The following is a 6,832-nucleotide window of genomic DNA, read 5'->3' as shown; positions in this document are numbered from 1 at the left end:
GTTCTCGGAGTTGATCACAATTTGTGGGCTTCTGCTTGTCCACTCGCCTTTTGAGGACTGACCACAGGTTCTCAGTGGGATTGAGATCCGGGGAGTTGCCTGGCCACGGATCCAAACTTTCAGTGTAATGATCTTCGAGCCACTTCTTTATCACTCTTGCTCACGCCAACCTGCTGCCATTCCTGAGCAAGCTCTGCACTGCTGGTGACACGATTCTGTAGCTGACTCCTCAGGAGGAGATGGTCCTAGCTCTTGCTGGACACTCTGGGACGTCCTGAAGACTTCTTCACTGCAGTCGAACCTCTCTCCTTGAAGATTCGGGAAATGGTTCTTTCAGGTGCAATATTCTTTGTAGCAATTTCCTTGCATGTGAGGCCATTTTGATGCAAAGCGATGATGGCTGCACGTGTTTCTTTGGAGGTAACCATTGCTAAGAAAAACACAATGATTGGAAGAGCTTCTTCCCTCCTTTTATAGCAATCAGTCTGCTCTTACAATCTAATTAGTACACTCTAAAAAATGCTGGCTTGTTTCAACACAACTTTGGGTCAAATATGGACTAACCTAACCATTGGGTTAAATTTTTCAACAAAATTTTTAACCCAAAAGTTGGGTTAGTCCATTTTTGACCCAAAGTTGGGTTGAAACAACCCAGCATTTTTTAGAGTGTATGATAGTGATTTTACCTGACTAGTACTCATTCACTCTTTCACATGTGCTGCTGATATGATTAGTCAATTAATGTTAGCTGGTCATTTTGTGTCAGGATCAAAAAACAGTGAAATTAGTTTTTTTTTTGTTTGGTTTTTTGAAAAGTTCATTTTTTGGCCAATGAAGCTTTTAACAATTATTTAAAATATATCTGACCACTCTACACAATAATCTAGAAACAATGCGAATGAACACCACAACAGCTTAAGCAGCAAACTTTGCAAAAAACAAAATTTATGTCACTACCAATACTTTTGGCCATGACTGTACATAGAGAGAATCAAACACAGAAGCCCAATAGACAAGAGTTTATAAAACATTATCAGTGAAGAACGTCATATTGGTCCATTCTACTTTATTTGGGGAGCGCACACGTAGCTGGTTGACCAGCATGTTCTTCAAGAAGATGCTGGTTTATTGAGGTAGTCTTGCTGGGTGAGCTAGTTACGAAGCCAGGTAGGAATACTGACACACTAGCATCCGAAACAAATGCTGCATCCCGCTATGCTGCACTATTTAGCAAGGTTACCATTTTGTTTCTCACAACAAATGTATTACATGTTGGACCTTCGAGGGCCATGTCTGGATTTTCTGTTGCTTCTACTGATCTCATTGTAACCTCATTATAATAGTTACTAGCTAAATGCCACCAGTTCCCAGAGACACTAATCAACACAAGACAAACATGGATGATGGCTCCTGCCGGCAAGCACCCCTTCATGGAGGTGTAGACATCGCTCCAAGCTCAGTATGATATGGGAATAGAGTCTTCAAACAGGATGTCCTGGACTTTATTGGGGTATGCTAAGCATTACAGCATCACACTTCCTCACTGGGAGTTTGAAAAAGGGATTAGTAGCATATGGCTCATTGAACAAGAGGTCTGCTTTTCATTAGCTAACCCCACCACCCAACATCATCCAACCCAGCAACTCAGCTCATTTCTGTCTGTGAAAAAAAAGCATTCCACATATGTGTGTATGTGTGTGTATGTGTGTGAGAGAGAGAGAGGTCTGTTTTGGTGAGATGGGGTTCGAGTCATAAGAGGGAAATCTGGTTTTAGTTTATATATTAATTTTTTTTCCAAAAGCAAATGTGTGATTTTGACTCCCAGACGGTCCAGTTGTTGATGTATGGGAATATTAAATACAATAAAAATGGCATCGGGTTTTACTTTGGGGCACTTTACACACTAATACCATTGTAACGTGAAATGTCTTCTTGAAAACAAGTGTTTTTTCTCTCACAGAGGACAAAGCATGTGAAAACGTTTCAACAAATATGGCCCCAAAGATTCTTTTGATGTCTAAGGTTGAGGAAAACTGACACTGTTTGTATAAAGGACATTCTCAAAGATGTACCCGAAAGCAATACCCAAAAAAATATACAAAAGCACACATTTGCGTAGGGCTAGCAGGATAATCTACAAGGCTAACAAGTTGTTGTGGTTGTGGCAAAGAAAGAAAAATAGAGCATTGTGCTGAAAGTAAGAGGCAGTCTCATACCATACAAAGGCTGCGTCCCAGACTCTATTTTTGGGGTGAACCAGCAACACTTAACCCTTCACCTTTGCTGATGTCGACAACGGTTCCCTGCCTCCTCTTAGTCTTAATGTCACGCAAAGCGGAAAAGAGCAATAAGTAATGCCTCCTCCAACATGTCCGGCTCTACGTCTCTCTCTCGTGTCAAACTCTGCCATGACTGCACTGTCACATTTAATTACTCAAACATCCAAACACCACTCCACTTGGCATATGGGGGAATTACCCAGTGTTTGGTGGCAAATAATTAATGAGATCTGGTGTTGGAAAACATTAGCATTCCTGTGGCTAACACTGCACAGAGTTCAATACCATTTCCAAAGCCATCGTAAAAGCTGATCAGTGTAACTCTTCGTGTGCTGTTTCTGGCCCTTCATAATGATTAAAATTTGATTTTATTTAAACCTGATTTCCAGATTATTTAACTTCAACCATAAAAGTAGCTAAAGAACAACTAGCTTTTGCAGTCTAATTCAAAATGGGTGGATTGTAAGTTAGCACACACAAACACATACTCTAGGGTTACCACCCAGCATGTCAAAAGGTATCAGAGGATTTTAAGCCCCCCCCTCCTTGCCTCGAAACCAGAGAGCAAGGCCACTGGCCTCTAGCTTTACAGTCTACAGCTCCATAACACCTGTTCTTAGTCCGACTGACAAACAATTGTGTCATTATTCACTGGCCAAAAAGACAGCTTGACTGCATCTCCACCACAGCCAGCTCCCATGCCCTCAGTACCATTTAGGCCATAGCGAGGTGATACCGACTGAGTTTACCAGCTCTGTTTGTTTATTTAGTCGGCTCCAATGTGTCTAGTTGTGCAAAGACGTGTCTAGTTTTGAATGTACTTAGAATCAGGTACTTGTAACAAGTTATATTTACTGTGAACTTGCAACGTGATAATCTGTTGGAATTGCTAAAGGTTAGCACATTTTAGGGCCTTTCGCACCATGGGAACCTTTTCATAGTACCAGAACGTTCTGGTCTTTGCTTCACAGAGACATCTGGTGCAGTACAATGTGATTCAGGCTCATCCTCACACGTTTCCATTCCTACAGACTCATCCAAATTTTCTTCCACAGGTTTTCGTTCAGGTAAGTATTCCTTTGCAGGCTCTTCTGGATTACTCTCCACAGGTTCCTGAGCCGGTAAGTTCCCTCCAGTAGGATCAAGGACAGGTAAGTCAATTGTGCCTTCTCGAACACGAGGTAAGTGAACCGTGATAATTTGAGTTTCAGAGCCTAAGGTCCTTCCAGGTACATAACAGGGAATTTGCTCATCTGCAGACTCTGAGCATTCAGAAACAGACTCTGACTCCTGTATCCCCTCATCATTAGGAGAAGCTCTGGTTCTAGGCCTTCTGACTACTTTCTGCTTTGGTTGTTTTTCAGATTCACGTGGTTCCAAAAACCCACAAGGCAGCAACAAATCACGGTGCAATGTCCAGAGAGGACCATCTTTTCCCTCTGGTTGTACAGTATATACTGGCAGATCCCAGAGAACTTGCAGCAAACGGGATTCATGCTCTTCTAAAGTCTCTGAAACAACTATGAGGTCATCGATGAAAACCAGTACCTGTTTTCTGTTTAAATCTCCCATGCACCGTTCCATTAATCTCTGGAACGTGCTCGGTGCCTATTTCTAATTGTTTAATTTAATTTCTTTTCTAGTTTGTGACATTTACGAAGTTTCTTCAGCAATATTTGATCTCTAAAACATTAAAATAATATAATCAAATATATTATATGTGCATTATAATAATTCTCTCTTTCTTTTACAGGTTTAATATGGGCTTTAGTAACCTTGGTTACAGTAGCACTGCCAGTTGTCGTTGGAGATTCTTAGTCCTCCTTTCCGCTCTTTCAATCGCTTTACGTATACGTCGACATTCCATGTCCATTATTGTGAAACCCGCGAGACACAACAAAACACAGCTCCGATCACAGCGTCCTCCATCCTCCTGTTGTATAACGTTGTTCTTCTTTGTTTCCGTTGTTGAACGCCGCGCACAAATGACGTCGCTGTCGACCGGCTTACGTCACTTCCTAGTACACACTGTCGGTGCGAATGCAACCCTTTAAATGGTACTGGGAAATAGTTCGCGCAAAATCGGCCCAGTACTGTACATTTAGTTCTGGAACTAAAGCGGTGCGAAAGGCCCTTTAGATACATTTTTGCGCTCTCATTTTGCCAATTTATCATTATGCAGTGCATTCAAAAGTCAGCCAGATATATTATTTTCCTCAACCCTTATTGTTCCACTCAAGATTACTGGAACTGTGGCAGTCTATAAATTAAATAAATATAAACGGCAAACTATTTCAAGAGACACGTTTCCTGAAATAACTTAATGAAAGGACAATGCCATGGAACAACCAGGGATTAAGTGCTGTGTCCAAGGGCATAATGGTGATCGGCCAGGAGGGGTAAGGGGTACAGCATAGGTTGTCCCTGCCTGAGTTCATGGCTTCCTACCTGAATGTTACAAGAATAGTTTCTTACTATTAGGCCACTATCACGTTATACAGTAACTTATTTTATGTAATTAAGCACAGGATACTATTTTCCCAGTAAATTAGCGAGTTATTGCAGCAGCATTAGCCATTCTTATAGTTTTGATAAGTGGCTATGTCTCCTACAAGAGTTCTAGGTCAAGTCTTTGTTAAAAAGTGAATTCAATGTTAATCCTAATCCCCCTCTTCAAAGCCAGCATTCAGGCCTGTACAGAGACAAAACCTCTGCTCTGCTGTTGCCTCTCTCTATGTGCCTGCTGCATAGAGCGTATTTAGCATTGCAACAAGTGATTAATGCTTCACAGGGTCTAGTTTCTTTTTATTTATTTTTTTATAAAATGCATAAATGTATGCAGAATACTAAAGTAAAAATCTCTTTGTAATACTGTACTTTAAGACTCGGCCCTTTAATAATAGCTGATGCAACAACAATTTCAATATTTACACAAATATATAGAGTCTTACTGTGACATAAAACTGAGCATACAGTGAATGTTGTCTTGGAAGAAACCAACAACTCTGGAATCTTTCAAATAAAAGTTGTTTTTTGGTTCCTTGAAGAACCTTTATCATACATATAACTTTTCCATTGCACAAAAGGTTCTTTATAGTGGAAAACATTTCTTCAGATGATATAAAATGTTCTTTACACTGTTCACTGAGAGGTTCTTTGGGGAACCCAGAATGGTTCTTCTATGGCATCACTGTGAAAAACCCCCTTTGGAACCTTTATTTTTAGTATATAAAGCAATTTGTGTATGATTTCAAATGTGTATTCATTTAGGTCATCTGGTTGTGCTTCAGAACCCATGTTTTACATTGGATACCAAGATGGAAACAAACAGCACCAAAACTATAACCATATTTAATGCAGCCTGGGTTGTAATTTCTTGTATATTTCATAGTGGTTTCCAAGGATGAGGGCCTATCTCGCAATGCTAATGCTGATGGATAAATGGGTGCCAAAATACCATAGGCCTAAATAGACAGGTCTGTTTAGCATGCTAAGCCTATTTTTTATTTTATTTTTTGCTTTCTCTAACTATACATGATCATGGATTTGCATTTAGCATTGTTTATCCACAATTTCTTCACAACCTTATCTGAAAAGACCTGCAGACCATTTTTGGGTCGTGATCAACCAGTTCCACTGGTTTAGCTGTCATTATCATGTAATTTGGCAATGCTTCATTTGTGAAATACATTTAGGCCTTATGAATCAAAGACTGCTACAACTATTTACCAGTGTCACACGCTGGAGTTGGAACACTGTGACCGGAAGAGGCCAAGGAAAGAAGATGCCTAGTGACACTATGATCAGACAACAAGGTGGCTTTTAACTAACTAACATAGCTTACTGTGAGTTATATATACAACATTATACAACTGCTCACAGTTAAAGAGATTTTTTTTATTATTTGCAAATAAGTATATATTGAAAATGAGGTGGCGAGAGAGTTTACACCCCCGACATCTGCTGCACGTAAAGCAGTATATCCAGTTTCATGGTCATTACTGAGAGCCACATTCAGCCTGGTTTGCACTGCAGTGTTTCATGATGCCACATTCGATGGAGGAAGAGTGAAGAGTCCCATTTCTTGTTGAGGTTTAGAGGTTGTGTAAAACTGATTTGTCACTCATGTGTGGACAGATCCTGGAAACAGATGTGCAAAATTCAACCACCAGTCAATCACTCTTACCACCTCAATCCCCAACAAACATATTCATCTGAATTTGACCCTTGACAACATGTTACAGTAGCCTAGATTCACTCTGCCCTCTGAGTGAACCAAAGTACTTTGCCTTTGACATTTTTTCACACTGTAGGCATATAGTATTCAGCTTTATATTGTACAAGCACCTTTCTCTGAAAATTCAGAATATAATTGCATCAGGTTAAAAAACATGTTACTCTTCAAGTAAACATTGTATTGATTTGACACTAATTTTTGATAAATAATAATTATTCAAATATATTCAACTTCAATTTCTAATTTTCTCCAACATCATTTTCTAAATAAATAAATAAATAAATAAAAATAAAGAAACTGTATAATTGTGTATATA

Source organism: Sinocyclocheilus anshuiensis, unplaced genomic scaffold, assembly GCF_001515605.1.
Source record: "Sinocyclocheilus anshuiensis isolate Anshui unplaced genomic scaffold, SAMN03320099.WGS_v1.1 scaffold773, whole genome shotgun sequence".
NCBI lineage: Eukaryota > Metazoa > Chordata > Actinopteri > Cypriniformes > Cyprinidae > Sinocyclocheilus > Sinocyclocheilus anshuiensis.
This window is presented reverse-complemented; position numbering follows the sequence as displayed.